Here is a 25,915-nt window from a genome sequence, read left to right on the forward strand (position 1 = left end):
TTGTCTGACTTGACATGGATGCATCTGATGTCCCATGTTTGTCTCACTCTGGAACAGTCTCTCTTTACCTGCATAATCCTGTCTCTCCATATTTAAAATAATATATATATGTATTTTATGGAATTTTCAGATTGTATTGAACAGGTTGACAGATAGCGAGAAGTTGTGTCAAACGGCAATAGGCCGGATTTGAACCTATGCCGACACTATAGAGGCTGCAGCATACTGCTAGACCAGCCTGGTCACTTTCCTTCACTGCCCTGAATAGCTTTCTCTTTTGCAACAAAGGGAAATCAGGGTTTTCTGGCCTTTCGATTGTGACAATTTTGTAACTGTCACACACACACATAGAAAACACAATCTTCGCACACCGCACAAAAGTTCTAGTTCCACTTCTGGCTACACACAAAAGATCTGTAAAAACACACCGTAATGAGGCTTTGGAGAGAGTCCCGCAGATTTGGTTTTCTCTTGTATGCCACAATAATTCCTAATTGCCCTCTGGAGCCTTGTTAGTCACCAGTTTGGGAGAGGACAACTCAACGCTCCAGTCAGAGATTGATTTGACTAAATAAGAGGACATCCTTGTATGGCCAAGTCAGGCCGACAGTGGTCTACCAAAAACCATGTGAAGTATTTGGCCCCCGGAGAATCATTTCCGAAGGCATCGTATCAGAGGACCAGTGGTCTGCTGCCTATAGTGGTCTGCTCTCTCCCTAAGATCTCATAGCAACCTGCTCTCCTTATGTAACTCGGAGAATGAGATAAGCCTGGGTCAGGTTACATAGACACACTTGTGCACACACACACAGACATAGACACAGACACAAATGCATAAACACACACACACACACACAGTCTAGGATTAGACCTCCATGCACGCAAATACATTCAAATGCACTGCGAGGACTGTTTCGTATACCATACAAAGGCACATAAACACAAGTGTGCTCTGAGGTCAGCTGCTCTGTTAAACGTCACGCTAACAAGCATAGACAGATACGCTACAAATTATGGAACCTCTGCTTCAAAGTGAGTGTAATCGCAAAGTGTTTCCCAACCATCTCGTCTGGTTGGACACCATGAGCCAACGATTCACCCTTTTTTCCAAATACAACTCGGGCCTGTAAATATCCCAATAGCTTTACCACAAGGCTGCTCAAACAAACACACTGTCATTTTAATACTTAACGGTCAATAATAAAAAATAAAAAATCATTGACTTTAAAAAATAGTGGATGATGTAATTGCCATACCTTCTGAAAGATGACCGGCAAGCCAAGAGAAATATCTGAGTGCATTCTAAGATCCCCCGTCCATCAAAAATAGTGGGCTAAATACATATAACGTGAGAGAGAAGCCGCGCCACAGCCTAACACACAGCTAATAGAGGCCCTGAATGGCTCTAAGCAGCAGGGAGACTACGAAAGTCGGAATCTGCTTCCCAAATGGCACCATATTCCCTATATGGTGCACTACTTTTGACCAGGGCCCATTGGGCTCTGTCCAAAAGTAGAGCACTATTGTTGGCAATAGTGTGCCATTTGAGACACTCTTAAGCTGCAAATGAATCCTGAGCCTCGGTCCAATGGAGGAGATTGTTGCTGTACCTGACACCGAGTAACGGAGGGGAGGAAAAACACAAGGAGCGTCTTATTAATAATGAATGGTGTAGAGAGAGATCGAATGAGACCACATAACACATGGCACATAGGTGACAGAGTCCTGTAATACGGTCATTATTGGAGACCAGTTATCACATGGTCAAGTAGTGGGGTAGTGCACTATTAGAAAAAAGGGTTTAAGCAATTATTATAAGCCATCCTCCCTTCTGCAGCCTCCACTGGTTCCAAAAGGGTTCTTCGGTTGTCCCCATAGGAGAACCCTTTTTGGGTTTTGAGGAAAACCCTCTGTGGAAAGGGTTCGACATGGAACACACAAAAATTCTACCTGGAACCAAAAATGGTTCTCCGAAAGGTTCTCCTATAGGAACAGCCAAAGAACCCTTTTAGGTTGTAGATGGCACCTTTTTTTGCTAAGAGTGTATAGTCAACTTGACACATGCTGGTATTAAGGCCTTTGGGCATGAAGACATCACCTGATGAATAAGATAAGATGGCTTTGAACTGAAAATGTGGCCAGGTAACAGCATTGACACATTTGTACTGAACATTTAGCCAGGTAACAGTACCGACACCATTTGAGACCGCCTGAATTCACAGGCATTGATGAAACAATGGCCACATCATGAAAAAAACAATCTGCCACTAATACGCCACAGCGTAATATTTCTGGTAAGGTTTTATGAGATTGGTGTGTCCGTCTCCCATGCCAAGAAAGAGATCAAACCAAAAGGTCCTTTGAAGTAAATTGTCATCCATCGCAGAGAACACCATTTTGGTTCAATCTTCTACTGTAAATCTCTTCCCAATGCCTTTGAAGTTGCCGCAACACTGCTCCCCCAGGTAGATTGAGTGCCTTTGCAATAGCTTTGCCACAGTTTGCTGCATGTGAGAACGGCAGATCTACAAAACACAGGAGTCAAGAGCAATCAATCCATAGGCCAGATTTACTGTACAACCCGCTGTCCATCCATCCATCCCCACCCACTGACACCTGCCATGTAGATAATGCCCCTCATATCCCATGCCCAAACCATACGTTTGTACTGTGTGGATACTGTGTTGGGTTCCTCATTGGGTGTGGAATCAATCCTACATTAAAGGGACACACAGAAAGCTTGAGGGCATGAAAGTGAAAGAAGGGGAGGAGGAGAGGGAGGGGAAAGGGCGGGGCAGTACGATTCTTTTCAACTCGGAAATGATTCTCCGGGGCCCAGCTGGTTGACATTAGAGGAGGGGGTGAATTGTGTGTGTAGGTGGAGAGGGGGGCAAGTCCTATGCCCAGTCCTTACTCGTGCCAATAAACACAGGCATCACTTCAGAGCCAAGGTAGAATTCAGTTTTTTTTTTTGGGGGGGGGGGTGTTATTCCACCACACAATCAAAAGCCCACGGTAAATGGGGCACGCATTGGGTCAATGAGATAAGTACATTTAGTCTGAAAATTCGCTGGGCATGTACAAAACCCTTGGCACATAACCGCTAAGCACACACGCCACTTCAAAAACACCTCTGGTGTTTCAAATTAAACGTGTGCGTGTGTGTGTGTAGAGGTCGCACACTCAGTCTTGTCTCGTTTGATGTGAACAGGCACATTCCCAGAAGGTAAGGTACGGGCGGAGATCATGAGAAACACACTTCTTCATTCGCTACCATTGCTAAAGGACGGACCAGCTTGTAAAGGAAGCCGCGAGGGAGCACAAGTGAGAGGCCACAGAAACTAGAGGAGAGAATGAGGAGGGCTGCATCCCATATGTCACCCTATTCCCGTTATAGTGAACTACTTTTGAATAGAGCCCTATGGTCCCTGTTCCAAAGTAGTGCACTATATAGGGAATAGTGTTCCATTTGCGATGCAGGTGAGAAGTCCCCTCTCAAGACTCCCTGAGGAACCCTCCACTGCAGCAACACTCGCTGTAAGGAGGAGATAGATAGACATGACCCTTATATGTACTGCACACACACAATGGATTTCTATGTTCACCCACTCACTCAACTGAAAAGTTCCCCTACTCCATCTCCCAATAGTCCAATACAAAAGACCTTCCAGCTCATAGACCTCTTCCACCTTTCCAATCAGAGCTTAGAGAGGGGGGTTTAGAGACAGGCAATGGAGGTAGAAAGGGAGAGAGGGGGAAACAAAGGAGGTAGGGAGAGAAGGGGAAACAAAGGAGGTAGAGACAGAGGGGGAAAGACAAGAGGTACAGAAAGAGGCAGGCGAGGTAGCTAGAGAGGGGGGTGGGCAGAGGAGTAACATACTGTAGGAGGAAACTCCCCACTGGGCAAACACTGGTTGAATCAATGTTGTTTCAACTTAATTTGACAAAGTATTGTGACGTGGAATCAACATGGAAAATACATTGTTGTTTTTTTTAAGTCACCAACTACAGTAGTACTGTTTTTTTTCTCATTTCAACCAGCGTTGTAAACATTGAAATAAGGGTAATACTTCAACTTAAATATATTGACTTCACATTACTAATTTGTTGTTAAAATAATCATCAGAACTATGTATATGTTGAAAGTGCGTTGAAAATTCCACGTACAAATGTAAAAAACATTTCCATATTTTTCATCCTATATTCTGTCGTGACGTGACTATCATTAATGTGATGACTGCTATTTATCGAATAATTAACTACTACATTTAATTATTACTCGATTCAATTGATCATGTAACAATTAACTCATTTGGAATTTAGGGCACCACGGGAAAAGATAGAGTTACTATCTCCCGACTTAAACTCTAAAGATTCATAAATATCTCTTACATCAATGATAGTCAATTATTTATTATTACCTCATCAGTCTCATTCTGATTGTCGCAACATCCCTGGATCCACAAGAACCCTAGCCCTTTTGAATATTCAGTACTACACCAATTTATTTATTTATTAACTAACTAAATAATAACGTTTTTTACAATCGCTTAGACACTAAAAGTGGTACTTGAGGCACATTCAGTGAAACCATTAACTAATTATCTAATCTTCAGACCAAGTCTGCAAAACTGCAAGCACATTATCGGCTTTACACTCAGTTTGCTATTGTAAAACACACTTTTTGCAAAACACTAAACACAGTTCATTAGACACATCATTCAAAACTAACAGGTCTTGTGTTTTGTTTTGGAAACACTTCCATTCAAAATGCCACACTCATTTACCGATTACCTACACCCAGTGCTCGCTCACGTGTGAAAACACTTATAGCAAATATCTTCACTTAGAAATCAGAGTTTGAGCACTATAAATAGGCTTCAAGATGGCTTTCTTGGTTTGGACAACAATGGAGGCCAATTTTGGAGAGAGGGTTAGAGGAAGAGGAGTGAGAGTAAGAGGGGGACGAGGACAAGGAGGAGGATGAGGAGGAGGAAGAGGGCAAGAACGAGGAGGAAGGAGAACAATCACAGATGAGATCCGGGCCACTTTGGTTGACCATGTGGTCAACCGTGGTTTGAGTTTCAGGGAGGTTGAGCCGTTACACTGCAGAAAGTGTCATCCGGACATTTCGAAATGAGAGCACGTAAGTAAACCTACGTGAATATGGTCATTTCAAACAACAGCGTACGTTTACGACAACTGCAACACCACATCACTGACAACACAACATTCAGTAACATAAATAGGGTGAGTCTCCTGAAACGCCATCAGATTCGTATGCAGCAGCTCTACAGAGTACCATTTGAGCGGAATTCTGACAGAGTGAAATAACTGTTCTATGAATACGTACAAGTAAGCTATACTATCCTGTCATTAGTATTGTATTCCAGTGTATTGTGCTACATATTGACTGCTCTGTCTATTCATACTGTCATACAATAATATGTTTTATCTGTTTCAGAGAGCTATGGAACTAGATGCTGCTGCAGAGCATCATGATTTAGTTTACGTTGATGAGGTCAGTTTTAACCTAGCCAAAACAAGACGCAGGGGAAGAAACCTCATTGGACACCGCGCCATCGTCAATGTCCCGTGGTGGCAACATCACGTGCAGCCATTAGTCAGAACGGTGTCCTTCATCATCATGCCAGTCTTGGTCCTTACAATACTGCCCACATTATCACCTTCCTGGACACCCTGCATAATATCCTCATTCCCAATGACCAGAGGAATGGGCCAGAGTAGTCCAGGTTTGTTGTCATCTGGGACAACGTAAGTTTCCACCGGGCCGCTCTGGTCTGCAACTGGTTCATTGACCATCCGCAAGTTTTGATGCTCAACCTGCCACCATATTCTCCATTTCTAAACCCAATAGAAGAGTTATTTTCGGCGTGGCGTTGGAAGGTATACGATCGCCAACCCCACCAACGCATAACCCTTCTCCAGACGATGGAGGAGGCCTGTGGTGATGTAGACGAGGGGGCGTGCCAGGACTGGATACGCCACTCCAGACGCTACTTCCCCCGCTGTTTAGCCAGCGAGAACATCGCTTGTGACGTTGATGAGGTGCTATGGCCAGACCCAAATAGGAAACAGAATACACCCTAATAGTTTTTTTTTCTTTACAGTAACAAGCCTATTTGTTTATATTCTACTGTATCTGTTACTGTTCATCCCAAAATTTGGATGAAAATACAATGTTTTGAGAAAGAAACACATTTTATTTCCCTCCCCTTGCATTTCTGTTTATAGTGTAAATATATACTGGATATGCATACATACTGTATATATTTGTGCACATACATGTACGTGTGAGAGCTACGACAAACTGCCGTGGACTCTGTACACTAAACACTGAACATGCAAAAGACACAAGATATTAGTGTTTCACATTTGTCACATCCGTGTGTAGTTGGCGTATGTAAGAGCTAGTCATTTGATGGTTTGCGTGTAGAGTTGACGCAAAAACAACGTTTTGTTGCTGCTGGCATTCTAGGCAGAGTTCCTCGGTCCAGTGTTCTTTTGCTCATCTTAATCTTTTCTTTTTATTGGTCAGTCTGAGATATGTCTTTTTCTTTGCAACTCTGCCTAGAAGGCCAGCATCCCGGAGTCGCCTCTTCACTGTTGACGTTGAGACCGGTGATTTGCGGGTACTATTTAATGAAGCTGCAAGTTGAGGACAGTTGAGGACTCTAATATACTTTTCCTCTTGCTCAGTTGTGCACCTGGGCCTCCCAATCCTCTTTATATTCTGGTTAGAACCAGTTTGCGCTGTTCTGTGAAGGGAGTAGTATACAGCGTTGTATCAGATCTTCAGTTTCTTGCCAATTTCTCGCATGGAATAGCTAGCCTTCCTTTCTTTGAACAAGAATAGACACAAGTTTCAGAAGAAAGGTCTTTGTTTCTGGCCATTTTGAGCCTGTAATTGAACCAACAAATGCTGATGCTCCAGATACACAACTAGTCTAAAGAAAAACAGATTTATTGCTTCTTTAATCAGAACAACAGTTTTCAGCTGTGCTAACATGATTGCAAAAGGGTTTTCTAATGATCAATTAGCCGTTTAAAATGGTAAACTTGGATTAGCTAACACAATGTGCCATTGGAACACAGGAGTAATGGTTGCTGATAATGGGCCTCTGTGCGCCTATGTAGATATTCCATAACAAAATCTGCCGTTTCCAGCAACAATAGTCATTTACAACATTAACAATGTCTACACAATTTCTGATCGATTTGGTGTTATTTTAATGGACAAAAAATGTGGTTTTCTTTCAAAAACCAGGACCTCGTTGTGTATTCCTTGTTTCAATGTTGATAGAAAAAATGTTACGTTTTAATCTATGTCCTCCCAGAGCGCTAAGAACCTTGGCGTGATCCTGGACAACACCCTGTCGTTCTCAACTAACATCAAGGCGGTGGCCCGTTCCTGTAGGTTCATGCTCTACAACATCCGCAGAGTACGACCCTGCCTCACACAGGAAGCGGCGCAGGTCCTAATCCAGGCACTTGTCATCTCCCGTCTGGATTACTGCAACTCGCTGTTGGCTGGGCTCCCTGCCTGTGCCATTAAACCCCTACAACTCATCCAGAACGCGGCAGCCCGTCTGGTGTTCAACCTTCCCAAGTTCTCTCACGTCACCCCGCTCCTCCGCTCTCTCCACTGGCTTCCAGTTGAAGCTCGCATCCGCTACAAGACCATGGTGCTTGCCTACGGAGCTGTGAGGGGAACGGCACCTCAGTACCTCCAGGCTCTGATCAGGCCCTACACCCAAACAAGGGCACTGCGTTCATCCACCTCTGGCCTGCTCGCCTCCCTACCACTGAGGAAGTACAGTTCCCGCTCAGCCCAGTCAAAACTGTCCGCTGCTCTGGCCCCCCAATGGTGGAACAAACTCCCTCACGACGCCAGGACAGCGGAGTCAATCACCACCTTCCGGAGACACCTGAAACCCCACCTCTTTAAGGAATACCTAGGATAGGATAAAGTAATCCTTCTCACCCCCCTTAAAAGATTTAGATGCACTATTGTAAAGTGGCTGTTCCACTGGATGTCATAAGGTGAATGCACCAATTTGTAAGTCGCTCTGGATAAGAGCGTCTGCTAAATGACTTAAATGTAAATGTAAAATTGTTTCAACGTCATGCTATCAACCTAAATAAGGAGGTATATTGAAATAAAATGGTAAGGCACAGTCCAACAGTTCCTGCCTGAACATTGACTCCTACTGGTATATGAAGGGTAATGCACTTCAGTGAGATCAAGTCTACCATTCAAATACCAACCTCGACGTACGCTGCTTAGCTTTGGAAACAAGATGTGCTCGATTCAGCTGACCTATCAGGTCAACACATTGATCAGCTTCCATACTCATTTGATAGACTACCTAAATAACATTAAATAGTTAAAAGTGACTAAGTTTTCTTACACAAACTGTATGTGAAAGTACATTCGGAATGAGGTTTATGTAGGCTAAATAGACATCTGATTTGCTCAAAGGACAACATTTCAATGTTAAGCTAACTATGCTATCATTCGTCCATGGTTGATTGGATCTTTGGAAGTAGTTAACTTGAGCCCTATAAATCGAATGTCAAATTCATTATATTAATAATACACTTTTACATTTGGAAATAGTTTTTATATATGTTATTCATGTATTTATACCCTTGACTTATTCCACATTTTGTTGTGATGTAGCCTGATGTAAAAACGGATTAAAAAAAGAATGTTCAATCCACCCATCTGCTGTACACACGATACCCCATAATGATAATGTGAATGTTTTTATATTTTGTGGGAAATGTATTGAAAATTAAATATATTAAATATCTAATTTACACAATTATTCACACCCCTGAGTCAATACTTTGTAGAAGCACATTACAGCTTTCAGTTGTCTTGGTTATTTCTGTATCAACATTGCACATCTGGATTTGGGGATTTTATACCATTCTTTATTTTATTTTACCCTTATTTTACCAGGTAAGTTGACTGAGAACACATTATCATTTACACCAACAACCTGGGGAATAGTTACAGAGGGGGGGGGGGTTCTCAAGCTCTGTTAGCTCTGTTAGTCTGGGCTTTGGCTGGGCTACTCAAGGACTGTATGCATGGGCTCATTGTCCTGTTGGAACGTAAATCTTCGCCACAGCCGGTGGTACTCTGACGCAGGTTCTCATCAAGGATTTACCTGCGTTTGGCTCCATTTATTGTTCCCTCTATTCTTACCTGTCTCCCACTCGCTGCCGCTGAAAAGCATCCCCATAGTATGATGCTGCCACCACCATGCTTCATGGTAGGGATGGTGTTAGATGAGGGTGATGAGCTGTGCCTGGTTTTCTACAGAAATAGCCCTTCGTATTCAGGTGAAATAGTTACATTTTTGTCTCATCAGACCACAGGGTATTTTGCCTAATGCTCTGTCTTTCTGCAAACTCCAGCTCTAGGCAGAGTTTGGTTTGTTCCATACTTTTGGAGAACACTGTGCTCTTGGAAACTTTCAACACTCTAGAAATAATTTTATATCCTTCCCAGATATATGCCTCATCACATTTCTACCTCCTTGGACTTCATGGTTTAGTTTCTGCTCTGACATGCACCGTCAACTGTTGGACCTTATATAGACAGGTGTGTTTCTTTCTAATTCATTACTTGACCACAGGTGGACTCTAATCATCTTAAGGATGATCAAAGGAAATTAGATGCACCCGAGCTCCATTTGGAGTGTCATAGCAAATTGGTGTGAATACTTATGTAAATGAGATATTTCTGTATTTCATTTCCAATAAATTTGCAAACATTTCTAAAAACATTTTTTCACTTTGTCATTATGGGGTATTGTGTATAGATGGGTAAGAAAATAAAAAAGATTTAAGATTTAATGAATTTTGGCTGTAACACAACAAAATATGGAATAAGTCAAGGGGTATGAATACTTTCTGAAGACACTGTACTATCCAAGCAGAAGATACATCTCCTTCAAGTGTTGATATTTGGTTGTGTTCACAATATCCTGTTTGTATATAAATGAGTTATTGATATGTAGGATTCACGTCTCCATCTCAACCAAAAATCTATCAAGCTTTAAATGCACTTCAAATAATGTTTGATTTGATAGTACTATTTTTCAACTTTGATTTTTTTGGTTGAGATGGAGACATGAAACCAACATAACAACCAACCGTCCTTCATATACACAATACAATATGCAAAGGTAAAAGTGTTTTATTAATATTACGCATTGGGCATCCTATTTATAAGGCCAATGGTAACTACTTCTAAACTTCTAAACATCCAATTCAATCAACCATGGATGAATGATAGTATACCTAGCTTCGCGTTGAAATGATGGTGTCCTTTGTTGGGAAAATCAGATGTCAACGTAGCCTACATAGGAGGACGTCTCATAATAATGGCTGGAATGGCGTCAATGGAATGGTATCAACCACATGAAAACCCATGTGTTTGATGTGTCCGATCCCGTTCCGTTGAGTCCGTTCCAGACATTATTATGAGCCGTCCTCCTCTCAGCAGTCTCCACTGGTCCACGTGACAGCTCAGCTGAAAGTAACACAGTTTGCTTCCAAAGCTAAGCAGGGGACAGAGGTAGTCATCTGGATGCTAGACTTGTTCTCACTGAAGTGCATTACCCCTCATATACCAGTAGGAATCCCTATTCAGGCAGAAATTGTTTTACTGTAGCTTCACAATATACTGTATTTCAATATACCTCTTTATTTCAGTAGACAGCATGACGTTGGTTCAAACATACCATCTTACTATCAACATTGAAACAAGGTCAAATAAAATGTGTCTAATAAAATATAACATTCTACATGATTTCAACCACCCAATGAATTTCAAGGTTTACAACGCTGGTAGAAAATTCATATATATATATTTTTTAAATACAATGTATTTTCCACATTGATTCCACGTCACAATACGTTGACAAATGACATTGAAACAATGCTGATTCAACCAGTGTGCGCACCACTAAGTGGAAAAGTATACGTGCACTCTCTTAATTGAGCCCCACAATGGGGAGAGCCTCTACTGAGTCACAAGCTCCCTTTCTCTCGCCGATGCATCAACAGCCCAACTGTCCACAATAAAGAAACCAGAGATGTCCAACGGTTAATGCCTGTCATCCATATTTGTGCTGCAAATAAAAATGACAGCAGAATCTCATGCTTAACCTGGGCAGGCCCATTAGGTAACGTTTGTCCGCAATTGATTAGGTGTCTTGTCTTTAGCTGGTTAGCAGTTAGCATGTAAGCGGAGGCTAGCTTGTGTAATGCTAGCCTACTCGTTTATTATTAGTGACAGACACAGGCATCTGGCTCCATGTGGAGGGCAATACATTGAACTCCTTCCCGGGGTTAAAAGTCAACAGCTGGGAGTCAACCGGCTTGTTGTCATGGCAATGCCTGTCTGGAATGTTTCTAAAAATGGGAATTGTTCTGGAATGGGCCCGGCTCTCGTCTCTGCTTTCAATTGGTCCGTCGAGAAGCTTGATGAAACCGAACAGAAGACCAAGTTTGTTTTTGCGTATGGAGTTTCATGTAGGGACGTTCTGCTAACCTGGCAAAGTATTGTCATGACTAATAGCAGCATGACTGTGTCTTTAAACACAGCTAACCACTTCAGTTGTTGCCAACTTTTGAAACATTTGCAATTCATCAGGCATTGCACTAACTTACTCTTTTGGCAGTGGACGTTTCCATAAAAACATGTCAAGAGAAGAGAAAAGAGGTCTGACAAAGTTTCAGAGCGTATTCTGAATTTGAGTCAGGCTTGAAGGAGAAATCTGTGAAACCTCAGAGTAGGAGTGCTGATCTAGGATCAGGTCCCTTCCTGTCCATGTGATCTTATTTATTATGACCTAAAAGGAAAAACTGATCCTAGATCCTACACTCTGAGCCTGAGATGCTTTATGAATAAGGGCCCTGAGAAAAAACACAGTATTAGCTTGGGTTGGAAATGTGAAGACGAGAGCAGGCCGACACCATGTGAGCGATGGATTAAGCCAAGGGACGCCAGACAGCAGGGAGCGAAACCCGAACTGACCTCGCCTTGACTCACGCTTCGGCCACACAGATGCAAGACAGAAGAGGAGAGACGGAGAATAACAACCGGGAAGGATGGAAAGTAGCCACTTGTGGAAAAAGATACTTGCCACGTCCAGACACAGCTAAAAACGTGAGTCATGGGCATGGCAAAATGCTAACTGGAGGCCAATCTCTTATCATCGAAGGTCAGAATTCATGGTGATAGAAAACAACAGCTCGCCAATCTAAGAAGATAACCATAAAACATTAACTCTATGGGCCAGTTTCCCAGTCACAGATGAAGTACTCATTACATTTTGAATGCTTAGCAGGACAGGAAAATGGTCCAATTCACACACTTATCAAGAGAACATCCCTGGTCATCTCTATTGCCTCTGATCTCGCGGACTCACTAAACACAAATGCTTCGTTTTTAAATTATGTCTGAGTGTTGGTGTGTCACTGGCTATCCGTAAATAAAAAAGAATACAAATAATACAAATAAAATGTTGCCGTCTAGTTTGTTTAATACAGAGGATTTGAAATGATTTATACTTTAACGTTTACTTTCAATACATAAGTATATTTTAGCAACTACATTTACTTTTGATACTCAGGTATATTTTGAAACCAAATACTTTTAGACTTTTACTCAAGTAGTATTTTACTGGGTTACTTTCACATTTACTTGAGTCATTTTCTATTAAGGTATCTTTACTTTTACTCAAGTAGGACACTTGGGTACTTTTTCCACCGCTGTAATGAAACACATTTAAGTAAGCTGAAACATAATGGGTTCCAATTATAGTATTCATCACTGGACTCAGCCACACCCACAACAATCGTGCTATACCCATGATCTGACAAAGGCGACGACAACACATTATCCCATCATAGCTCTCTTATGATGAGTAGTTACTACGGGTGGAGGGTCATGATAGAGGAGAGAGGAGTTTTTTTCAAAAAGTTGAAGCTACCAATTACCCCACCCATAGAGAGAGGCTAATTAAACAGTATGGTAGTAGAGTCAGGAGCCAGACCTAGGGGCCACACCTACACGGTTGGGTCACGTTAGTTAGTTAAGCACGCCACTCCCCTTCCCAGCTGTTCAACAGGCCTGAGAAGAATGAGAGAGATTCTCTTCTAATGTGGCAGGCAAGCAGCCAGTGGATCCAAATAACACACAACCATGAACGTATGCATGCACGTGGCATACACACACACACACACACACACACACACACACACACACAGACACACACACACACACACACACACACACACACACACACACACACACACACACACACACACACACACACACACACACACACACACACACACACACACACACACACACACACACACACACACACACACACACACACACACACACACAGACCTATCATTGTTGCCTACTCATCAGTATCATTAGCATCACTATAATCACTGTCATCTTCCACAGCAAACAAAGCTGGCGTCCACATCCACCAACACCCACTCCACAGATTTACAGACTCCAGCCAGCCGTGGCCTCTCAGTGGTTTACAGCCCGGGCATGACTCTGGAAAAGCACACACAAGGCATATTTTCTGTGGAGGGAAACAGAGAGAGAGAACTGGAACCACTGAGTGGTTTGGCCTGGCACATATTGCTCTATGAGAGGAAGGGTAGGCCATGATGTTGTCTTGTTGGCAGCATTTGGCAAGTTGGGGGATGTATGGGCGAGGTGGGGGCGCAGTGAGTTGGCAGTATCTCTGTTAGGGCACATGATTCCCTGTACTGTTACGAGTGGTGTGAATCTTTGTCTCTCAGTTTGACTGTGCAGAGAATAGCACTTACTATACCCAAACACTTCTCAAATACAGCACCAGTCAAAAGTTTGGACACACCGACTCATTTTTTTGTAGAGTAATAGTGACAACACCAAAACTAAGAAATGACACATATGGAATCAAGTAGTAACCAAAAAAGTCTTAAACAAATCAAAATATATATTCTATTTTAGATTCTTCAAAGTAGCCACCCTTTGCCTTGATGACAACTTTGCACACTCTTGGCATTCTCTCAACCAGCTTCACCTGGAATGCCTTTCCTACAGTCTTGAAGGAGTTCCCACATATGCTGAGCACTTGTTGGCTGCTTTTCCTTCACGCTGCGGTCCAACTCATCCCAAACCATCTCAATTGGGTTGAGGTTAGGTAATTGTGGAAGCCAGATAATCTGATGCAGCACTCCATCACTCTCCTTCTTGGTGAAACAGCCCTTACACAGCCTGGAAGTGTGTTGTGTCATTGTCTTGTTGAAAAACAAATGGTAGTCCCACTAAGCACAAACCAGATGGAATGGCGTATCTCTGCAGAATGCTGTTATAGACATGTTGGTTTAAGTGTGTCTTGAATTCTAAATAAATTACTGACAGTGATACCAGAAAAGCACTCCCACACCATCACACCTCCTCCTTCATGCTTCACGGTGGGAACCACACATACGGAGATCATTCGTTCACCTACTCTGCGTCTCACAAAGACACGGCAGTTGGAACCAAAAATCTCAAATTTCGACTGAATTCCACTGGTCTAAAATGTCCATTGCTTGTGTTTCTTGGCCCAAGCAATTGGTGTCCTGTAGTAGTGGTTTCTTTGGAGCAATTCAACCATGAAGGCCTGATTCACATAGTCTCCTCTGAAAAGTTCAAGTTGAGATGAGTCTGTTACTTGAAGCATATATTTTGGCTACAATTTCTGAGGCTGGAAACTTATCCTTTGAAGCAGAGGTAACTTTGGGTCTTCCCTTCCTGTGGCGGTCCTCATGAGGGCCAGTTTCATCATAGCGCTTGATGGTTTTTGTAACTGCATTTGTAGAAACATTAAAAGTTCTTGACATTTTCCGGATTGACTGACCTTCATATCTTAAAGTAATAATAGACTGTCGTTTCTCTTTGCTTATTTGAGCCTGTTTCATGCCATAATATGGACTTGGTATTTTACGAAATAGGGCTATCTTCTGTATACGACCCCTACCTTGTCACAACACAATTGATTGGCTCAAACGCATTAAGAAGGAAATAAATTCCACAAATGAACTGTTAACAAGGCACACCTGTAAACTGAAATGAATTCCAGGTGAATACCTCGTGAAGCTGGTTGAGAGAATGCCAAGAGTTTGCAAAGCTGTCATCAAGGCATAGGGTGGCTACTTTAAAGAACTCAAATATAAAATATATTTTGAATTATTTAACACTTTTTTGGTTACTAAATTATTCCAACTGTGTTATTTCATAGTTTTGATTTCTTCACTATTATTCTACAGTGTAGAAAATAGTCAAAATAAAGAAAAACCCTTGAATGAGTGGGTGTGTCCAAACTTTTGAGTGCTACGGTACATTTGAATGACAACACTATTATAGATATTGTAGCGATGGGATGGGTTGCCTGGTAATAATGGTAGAACAAAATTTAAGTGATAGTCCCACTTTCAACAATAATCTGTTCTGCTTTGTAATGCACCGACCTTTTACCCTTGTAATGTTATTACTTTTGTTCTTGCAACCTAATCAACGTCGGTACACTATGTTACAGTGCTGTTATGTAGTATTTACAACTGCGATGCCTGTCTGTGATTTAGGCAAAAAGTTACTCCATTAAAATATCAGTTTTGGCGCTACCACCGTGCGCCCCTGACGGACACTAACTTCATCTCCAGTTAAATATCCTGACCTGCAGATGAAGATAGCATTGCCATGGGAGACACTATTGTAATGTGGCTTACAGAGTCAATGAATCAACTAACACAATAACAGCGGTAAACAGTGAGAAACGGTCTCAAAGATGCCCTGAGCTCTCTATGAGCTTTGAGGTGAGTGAGCAAGAGGCAAATGATGCCACCCAGGACTTAGTCAGACACCAGGTAGTAATAGACAATTCTCAAGTTTATCCCATTGTGACGTCACTTATCTCTTAAAGAAGTACAGACAACCTCACAAGAGCCGTCTTCTGCGGATCCCCAGGGAGTAAACACGAGGGGAGTGTTTGCCAGACTTACCCTAGCCTCAGGTCAGCGTCGTAAAGGTTAAGTGTCCCCAGGAGTTTTCATTGTCGAGGAGCAAGCCTCTACCAGTGCCCTGCGAGCTCCTCTCTCCTCGCAGCTTAACTGAGGTACTGGTAGCTCAACTGGAAGGAGCTCCCTCGGTCTTTCGTAAGGATTTGTGACCTTAAGGTTTTTTTTGGGGAGAAAAAGCCCACATCCCTCTGTCAGTCAAGCAGCGGAGCATAGTTTCAGCTGGGCGGCCGTCCAAACAGACATGAAAACTATTCTATTTCTGTCTGCCATATGAGCCGCAGCACTGTATTTTGGAGAGAATTTGTGGTCAAGCATGTAATTGCTGAGTTGACCAGTTATGGCGAAATGTAATTGTAGACCTCATCAGATTTGTGGAGAAACTGCCAAGTGAACAAGGTAGAGGACTTTTAAAGTCCCACAAAAACAAGGGAGACCACATAAATAAATGAGGAACTGGGATCCAGATGTGGGAACAGAGGGAGGGGGAGAAGAAGAAGAAGAAGAAGAAAGGGGGTGAAAAAAAGAGCCAGACGTCAGTACTTGCCATCGCAGCAGAATGAAATCGCATTTCTGACACTGCGAAAGGGTGTTTACCTTCCTCTGAGAAGTCACAGGAGAAAAAGGGGGTTTGGGAAGGTAAGAGGCTGTGGCTGTGAGTGTGTTGTTTCTGGAGTTTTACTGTGAGCCTTTCAGGGTGTCTGGTTGCACGTCAGGGTTGGAAATGACTACCTCCTGGAAAAATTGGTAGCTTTAAATAAGAGTCGGGTGGTTTGCGTTACGAGGAAACACATGGAGTCTTTGGCGGGTCTGCATTACTTCTTGCTAGGGCCCAGAGTTTTTCCCGGTCTGGTCACAAGGTCCGCAGAAACCCCTAGCCATAGTTGTTACACGTTTGAGTGAATGATTGGTCGGTTATTTTATTGTATTTTTTATATATAATTTAACCTTTTTTTAACTAGGCAAGTCAATTAAGAACAAATTCTTATTTACAATGACGGTCTACACCGGCCAAACCCGGGCCAATTGTGCTCCGCCCAATCACGGCTGGTTGTGATACAGCCTGGATTCGAACCAGAGTTTCTGTAGTGATGCCCCTAGCACTGAGATGCAGTGCCTTGGACAGCTGCGCCACTCAGGAGCCCTAAGGTTCAGTTATGTGCACTATTGCATTCATACATGTTCGTATATATGCAAGAGCATGCACACACACACGCACACATACAAGGGTATCTGTTTTATGGTATGCCGGAGTGTAGGATTAATAAGTATTGAGTGTCAGATCATCTGAGCCAAACATGCTAATTTCCTCATAAATTTTAGCTCATTTCCTGACATTAGCAACAGGTAAGTGTTTGAAGTCACTGTATGTGGCAGAGAGAGTCACATTGTAAGGTGTGAAGGTAATCCTCACTTATCCTGACTGTTCAATTGACTGAATCAGCATCAAAGTCCTAGGTTTTGAAACAAGAGTTGGGTTGTTGTATACAGTACCAGTCAAAAGTTTGGTCACCTACTCAAATCGAAATATATCCTTCAAGCCACCTTTTGCCTTGATGACAGCTTTGCAAACTTTTGGCATTCTCTCAACCAGTTTCATGAGATAGTCACCTGGAATGCATTTCAATTAACAGGTGTGCCTTGTTAAAAGTTAGTTTGTGTAATTTCTTTCCTTCTTCATGCGTTTGAGCCAATCAGTTGTGTTGTGACAAGGGTTGGTAGGGTTGGTATAGGTAAAATACCAAATCCATACTATGTCAAGAACAGCTCAAATAACCAAAGAATAAAAGACAGTCCATCATTACTTTAAGACGTGGGTTAGTCATTCTGGAAAATTTCAAGAATTTTGAATGTTACTTCAAGTGCAGTCGCAAAAACCATCAAGCGCTATGATGAAACTAGCTCTCATGAGGACCACCACAGGAAAGGAAGACCCAGAGTTACTTCTGCTGCAGGGGATAAGTTCATTAGAGTTACCAGTCTCAGAAATTCCAGCCCAAATAAATGCTTCATAGAGTTCAAGTAACAGACACATCTCAACATGAACTGTTCAGAGGAGCCTGCATGAATCAGGCCTTCACGGTCTAATTGCTGCAAAGAAACCACTACTAAAGGACACCAATAAGAAGACGAGACTTGCTTAGGCCAAGAAACACGAGCAATGGACAATAGACCGGTGGAAATCTGTCCTTTGGTCTGATGAGTTTGAATTTGAGATGTTTGGTTCCAACCGCCGTGTCTTTGTGATACGCAGAGTAGGTGAATGGATGATCTCTGCATGTGTGGTTCCCACCATGAAGCATGGAGGAGGAGGAGTGATGGTGTGGGGGTGCTTTGTTGATGACACTGTCAGTGATTTATTTAGAATTCAAGGCACACTTAACCCGCATGGGCTACCAAAGCATTCTGCAGTGATCCGCCATCCCATCTGTTTTTGGGACTATCATTTGTTTTTCAATAGGACAATGACCCAACACACTTCCAGTCTGTGTAAAGGCTATTTGACCAAGAAGTAGAGTGATGGAGTGCTGCATCAGATGACCTGGCCTCCAAAATCACCCGACCTCAACCCAATTGAGCTGGTTTGGGATGAGTTGGACCGCAGAGTGAAGGAAAAGCAGCCAACAAATGTTCAGCATATGTGGGAACTCCTACAAGATTGTTAGAAAAGCATTCCGGATGAGGCTGGTTGAGAGAATGCCAAGTGTGCAAAGCCGTCATCAAGGCAAAGGGTGGCTACTTTGAAGAATATCAAATGTAAAATATATTTTGATTTGTTTAACACTTTTTTGGTTGCTACATGATTCCATGTGTGATTTCATAGTTTTGATGTCTTCACTATTATTCTACAATGTAGGAAATAGTAAAAATAAATAAAAACCCTTGAATGAGTAGATGTGTCCAACCTTTTGACTGGTACTGTATATTTCTAGGAACTGGAGCCATGGTAAATCCTTCTCTCTGGAAATGGCTTTTTCCTGCTAGCACTTACGAACCATCTAATTTCCAACTGAAATGACCCAATGAAATGCAAATGTTCACTATTACAGTATGTCTGTTTATCTCATTGGCAAAAGGGAATGGTTTGCAGAGAAAGACACACAACTCTCCCCAATCCAGCCCTCAACCTCCAGACTCCCTCAATTATCGAAATATGGAGTTTTTTTCCCCCGTCATCCAAGAAAACTTTCCATGTGGATTCCAGCATGGCCCCGATTACTCCGTAGCTGATTCCAGCCCAGACAGAGAGAGACAGCGGTAAGGCTGTAAAAATAACCAAATGACAGATGAGGCCTCTATACTGCCGGAGGGGAATGGAGCACAGATCCACAGTTCTGTCTAGTCTCTGTGTAGACAAATATCATAGAGGAACATACAAACACCAGGGGCCGTATTCATAATAAAGAGTTTCGGTGTTGGAGTTCTGATCTAGGATCAGTTTGGCCTTTTAGATTATAATGAATGGACTGAGGGGACTTGATCCTAGATCAGCACTCCTACTCAGAGACGCTTTATGAATAAGGCCCCAGGGGCACATATTGTATGTAGCATAGTTTCAGTGCCATTAGACTTCTAAAACATATGGATGAGTTTAATGTAGTCTTCACTGCCAAAGCCTCTCCCTGGAATGTATAATCAGTGGATTTGTGTGATAGCGGTCCACTCCAAACTGTTCCAACTGGGAGATTTTGTATACATACTTGTGATTTTGTTATTCATTGTTTCCACTTATCTCAGATCAGGTTCACAAAGAGGCCTAAGATCTTGATGCATCATCTTAACTGGAGCGGTCTGGAACTCACTGATCCTGACGCAGCATCCTAACTGGAGCGGTCTGAAACTCACTGATCCTGACGCAGCATCCTAACTGGAGCGGTCTGAAACTCACTGATCCTGACGCAGCATCTTAACTGGAGTGGTCTGGAACTCACTGATCCTGACGCAGCATCTTAACTGGAGCGGTCTGGAACTCACTGATCCTGATACAGCATCTTAACTGGAGCGGTCTGGAACTCACTGATCCTGACGCAGCATCTTAACTGGAGCGGTCTGGAACTCACTGATCCTGATGCAGCATCTTAAATGGAGCGTCAATAACACAAGTCTATATACAATGTGTGCAAATGGCGTGAGGAGGTAAGGCAATAAAAAGGCCATAGTAGCGAAGTAATTACAATTTAGCAAATTAACACTGGAGTGATAGATGAGCAGATGATGATGTGCAAGTAGAAATACTGGTGTGCAAAAGAGCAGAAAAGTAAATAAAAACAATATGGGGATGAGGTAGGGAGATTGGGTGGGATATTTACAGATGGGCTATGTAGAGCTGCAGCGATCGGTTAGCTGCTCAGATAGCTGATGTTTAAAGTTAGTGAGGGAAATATAAGTCTCCAGCTTCAGCGATTTTTGCAATTCGTTCCAGTCATTGACAGCAGAGAACTGGAACGAAAGGCGCCCAAAGGAGGTGTTGGCTTTGGGGATGATCAGTGAGATATACCTGCTGGAGCGTGTGCTGTGGGTGGGTGTTGTTATCTTGACCAGTGAGCTGAGATAAGGCGGAGCTTTTACCTAGCATAGACTTATAGATGACCTGGAGCCAGTGGGTCTGGCGACGAATATGTAGCGAGGGCCAACCAACGAGAGCATACAGGTCACAGTGGTGGGTGGTATAAGGGGCTTTGGTGACAAAACAGACAACACTGTGATAGACTGCATCCAGTTTGCTGAGTAGAGTATTGGAAGCTATTTTGTAAATGACATCGCCGAAGTTGAGGATCGGTAGGATAGTCAGTTTTACAAGGTTTGTTTGGCGGTGTGAGTGAAGGAAGCTTTGTTGCGAAATAGAAAGCCGATTCTAGATTTAATTTTGGATTGGAGATGTTTAATATGAGTCTGGGAGGAGAGTTTACAGTCTAGCCAGACACCTAGGTATTTGTAGATGTCCACATATTCTAAGTCAGAACTGTCGTGATGCTAGTTGCGCGTGCAGGTACGGGCAGCGAACGGTTGAAAAGCATGCATTTGGTTTTACTAGCGTTTAAGAGCAGTTGGAGGCCACAGAAGGAGTGTTGTATGGCGTTGAAGCTCGTTTGGAGGTTAGTTAACACAGTGTCCAAAGAAGGGCCAAATGTATACAGAATTGTGTCGTCTGCGTAGAGGTGGATAAGGGAATCACCCGCAGCAAGAGCGACATCGTTGATATATACAGAGAAAAGAGTCAGCCTGAGAATTGAACCCTGTGGTACCCCCATAGAGACTGCGAGATCCGGACAACAGGCCCTCCAATTTGACACACTGAACTCTGTCTGAGAAGTAGTTGGTGAATCAGGTGAGGCAGTCATTTGAGAAACCAAGGCTGTTGAGTCTGCCCGTAAGAATACAGTAATTGACAGAGTTGAAAGCCTTGGCCAGGTCTATGAAGACGGCTGCACAGTACTGTCTTTTATCGACGGCGGTTATGATATTGTTTAGTACCTTGAGTGTGGCTGAGGTGCACCCGTGACCAGCTCGGAAACCGGATTGCACAGCGGAGAAGGTACAGTGGGATTCAAAATGGTCAGTGATCTGTTTATTAACTTGGCCTTCGAAGACTTTAGAAAGGCAGGGCAGGATGGATATAGGTCTATAACAGTTTGGGTCTAGAGTGTCACCCCCTTTGAAGAGGAGGATGAATGCGGCAGCTTTCCAATCTTTAGGGATCTCGGACGATACAAAAGAGAGGTTGAACAGACTGGTAATGGGGGTTGCAACAATGGCGGCTGATAGTTTTAGAAAGAGAGGGTCCAGATTGTTTAGGGTCCAGGGTTGTATTTGTCCAGGGTTTGCAGCTCTTTCAGAACATCTGCTATCTGGATTTGGGTGAAGGAGAAGCTGGGGAGGCTTGGGCAAGTAGCTGCGGGGGGTGTGGAGCTGTTGGCCGGGGTTGGGGTAGCCAGGAGGAAAGCATGGCCAGCCGTAGAGAAATGCTTATTGAAATTCTCGATTATCGTTGATTTATCGGTGGTGACAGTGTTACCTAGCCTCAGTGCAGTGGGCAGCTGGGAGGAGGTGCTCTTATTCCCCATGGACTTTAGAGTGTCCCCTCATTCAATGCTTACAACAAATCCTATGTTTTTAACTCCATGATGGGGAGTGTGCAAGTGCACACTTCTGGAAAAGAGTGGAGAATTGGGACGCCAGCCTTATGCTCTGACCTATGGGCATTCTGGTAGCAACTCACAATAGAGGCCACACGCTTACTTAATTTGTGCTTCACCATACTGATGATACCATGTAATGTTGTGTGATTGTTCCCACGGTGGACCAGTATGGAGAAAACAAAGTGTGCACTCAATACTGTAAGTCGCTCTGGATAAGAGCGTCTGCTAAACTACAAAAATGTAAATAGTTCTTCATTCATATTGGTAGATCTTGCAGAATTACAGTCATCACTAGCCGGCTTCCACACGGTTACGCAACCCTGCACCTTATAGGCTGCTGCCCTATATACATAGACTTGGAATCACTGGCCACTTTAATAATGAAACACTGGTCACTTCAATAATGTTTAAATAATGTTTACATACTGGTTTACTCATCTCATATGTATATACTGTATTTAATTCTACTGTAGTTTAGTCAATGCCACTCCGATATTGCTCAATCTAATAGTTATATATTTCTCAATTCAAATCAAATTTATTTATATAGCCCTTCGTACATCAGCTGATATCTCAAAGTGCTGTACAGAAACCCAGCCTAAAATTTATTTCTTAGACTTTTAGATTTGTGTGTATTGTTGTGATTTGTTAGATACTACTGCACTGTTGGAGCTAGAAACACAAGCATTTCGCTACGCCCACAATAACATCTGCATAATATGTGTATGTGACCAATCAAATGTGATTTGTGACCGTGTGGTCCATTTATGCAAAGGCTGTTTTATCGCCACCTGTTGGAACATTGTTGTAAAAACAAGAGAACCCTACATCCAAAGGTGACAGGCTACAGTAGTTTAGCATCGCCCTATACCATAACACCTGTAGTGATGTAGGTTTGAAGCATGTCCCGGAAAAGAAATACAATGCAATTCGATGCTAAATTAGGAAACCAGACAAATACAGAATGATCACTTTAAATTAGGGATGGACAACTTTGATGGGGTGAGGAACACAAAAAAATCTGAATTTATCATGGGGCCGCAGTGGCCGCAGGTCTGCTTACCCACATCCATACCCACACATGCAATCAGAGCCAGCCCTAACCTTTTGGGGGCCTCTAAAATAAAAAATCTGTTTTAGAGTTAAGTTGCTGCAGTTCTACACATTTTGCAATGTACGAAGAGAACATTTTGCAACTGTATAACTAATTTCCTGCAATTCTACACATTTTCAAATGGGTGCAGAGAAATGTTTGCAGTTTCTAAGCAAATTTCTTTAAATTCTACACATTTTAACCTGACTTATGATATCTGGGTGAGAGTGACTACCAAAATCAATAAGGGCCCCCCGGTCTTTAACTTACCAATTTAAAAAATGGTAGCTGACATGGGCTAATTGAGTGACTGTCAGTGACTGACTATACAAAGGAATAACTGTAGATGCCCATGGGCCACCAGTTGCCCATCCCTGCTTTAAATGAATAGTTGTACTTGACAATTCCACGTGAATTTAAAAAACACAGGATGAAATCAACCACAGTATTATGTCATCATGGTAACGAAATATCAACATAGACAAACCTATAAAATACACTACCGGTCAAAAGTTTTAGAACACCTACTCATTCAAAGGCTTTTCTTTATTTGTACTATTTTCTACATTGTAGAATAATAGTGAAGACATCAAAACTATGAAATAACACATATAGAATCATGTAGTAAACAAAGAACTGTTAAACAAATCAAATAGCCACCCTTTGCCTTGATGACAGCTTTGCATGCTTCAGTGTTCAGAGTAACAGACACATCTCAACATCAACTGTTCAGGGCCTTCGTGGTCTAATTGCTGCAAAGAAACCACTACTAAAGGACACCAATAATAATAAGAGACTTGCTTGGGCCAAGAAACACGAGCAATAGACATTAGACCAATGGAAATCTGTTCAAATGTGAGATATTTGGTCCCATTCGCTGTGTATTTGTGAGACGCGGTGTGGGTGAACGGATTATCTCCGCATGTGTATTTCCCACCATTAAGCATGGAGGAGGAGGTGTGATGGTGTGGGGGTGCTTTGCTGCTGACACTGTCAGTGATTTATTTAGAATTCAAGGCACACTTAACCAGCACAGCTACCACAGCATTCTGCAGCAATACGCCATCCCATCTGGTCTAGGCTTAGTGGGACTATCATTTGTTTTTTCAACAGGACAATGACCCAAAACACCTCCAGACTGTGTAAGGGCTATTTCACCAAAAAGGAGAGTGATGGAGTGCTGCATCAGATGACCTGGCCTCCCTAATCCCCCAACCTCAACCCAATTGAGATGGTTTGGGATGAGTCAGACTGCGGAGTGAAGGAAAAGCAGCCAACAAGTGCTCAGCATATGTGGGACCTCCTTAAAGAGTGTTGGAATAGCATTCCAGGTGAAGTTGGTTAAGAGAATGTCAAGACTGTACAAGACTGTGGCTATTTGAAGAATCTCAAATGTCAAATATATTTTGATTTGTTTAACACTTTTTTGGTTCCTACATGATTCCATATGTGTTATTTCTTAGTTTTGATGTCTTCACTATTATTCTACAATGTAGAAAATAGTCCAAATAAAGACTAACCCTTGAATGAGTAGGTGTTCTAAAACTTTTGACCGGTAGTGTATGTTCAATTTGTACCTTTAAAACAAAGCCAGATCTTCAATTTTATATCCACTATTTTTTTTTAAATATGCTGGGCAGCACCTCCTACTGGAGAATTGATCTACAGCTACCCTTGTCTCCCATCCAGGGTATTAACAAAGCCCAGCCCAAGACATGTGTGACAACTAAATCAAAAATCAGACATTGTTTTTCCATTGGAATTTGGTTGTGCTTTTAGATTGTTGAAAACATAGTTGAATTTCCAATGTGTTAACACTAACTTTTGATCAACGTCTCAACCAAATATATCCATGTTGAAATGAAGTGGTGTGCCCAGTAAGTGGTAAATGTAAAAATAGATATCATGGAAATATGGAAATGTAATAGAATCCTTATAAGCCTTCATTGACTCAGAGAAACAGCTGGTTGGAGGAGGGTTGTGCCTCTTAAGATAAAACAATTTATCATACAATTTACACTTGAATTGTCTGACGGAGACAATGCAACACATTTTCAAAAACTGAGCAAGACCAAGTGAACACTGGCTTAAGATTTTGCTGATTTTATTGAGCAATTCATTTCTAATTGTCTCTTATTTTATAGTTGTATTTTCTTATTCAAACTCATATGAATGTGTTCATGTTATCTTCAACCTAGTATTATTGGTTTCCATTTTGGGGATTTACTATGAAAGGTTTGTCTTTTGTATGGAAATGGATGTGTCACAGGTCCATTTGCATAAGTTGTGTACAGTATGTTTAAAACAGTGTGAGTGGTTTGGACTGAACTAGTTTGGACAGATTTCTGTGCTGTCGAATTCCCAACGTGTGTCACACAGTGAGACCAATGCATTCACGAGTTCAGGAGAGCCCATGAGAGTTCAGGAGAAATCGGCACGGTCTGAAAGCTACTCATCGCACGTACAGTAAAGGTGGAAAAAAAGATCAACAACACAACGGTTCTCTCTTCACCTAAATACTTCGTTAAACCTTGAAGAACAACACAAGTACCCCAAACCCGAA

The 25,915-nt window shown here is 42.3% G+C and overlaps 1 protein-coding gene across 3 annotated transcripts in view; it reads right to left on the reverse strand.

Moving 5' to 3' along the window:
• Positions 1-16,271, reverse strand: part of LOC118396422 (protein inscuteable homolog) — an 85,386-nt gene extending 69,115 nt beyond the window's left edge. Inside the window, exon 1 of one of the 3 annotated variants that reach the window (XM_052465459.1) lies at positions 16,105-16,271. The gene's annotated coding sequence lies outside the window, so the exon portion shown is untranslated. Of the gene's footprint in view, positions 1-1,256; positions 1,388-16,104 lie in introns of those variants that run through there. The other 2 variants (XM_035790621.2, XM_035790623.1) reach the window with 2 other exon arrangements.
• Positions 16,272-25,915: the final 9,644 nt, after the last annotated feature.

This window comes from Oncorhynchus keta, chromosome 17 (genome assembly GCF_023373465.1).
Source record: "Oncorhynchus keta strain PuntledgeMale-10-30-2019 chromosome 17, Oket_V2, whole genome shotgun sequence".
Classification (NCBI taxonomy): Eukaryota; Metazoa; Chordata; class Actinopteri; order Salmoniformes; family Salmonidae; genus Oncorhynchus; species Oncorhynchus keta.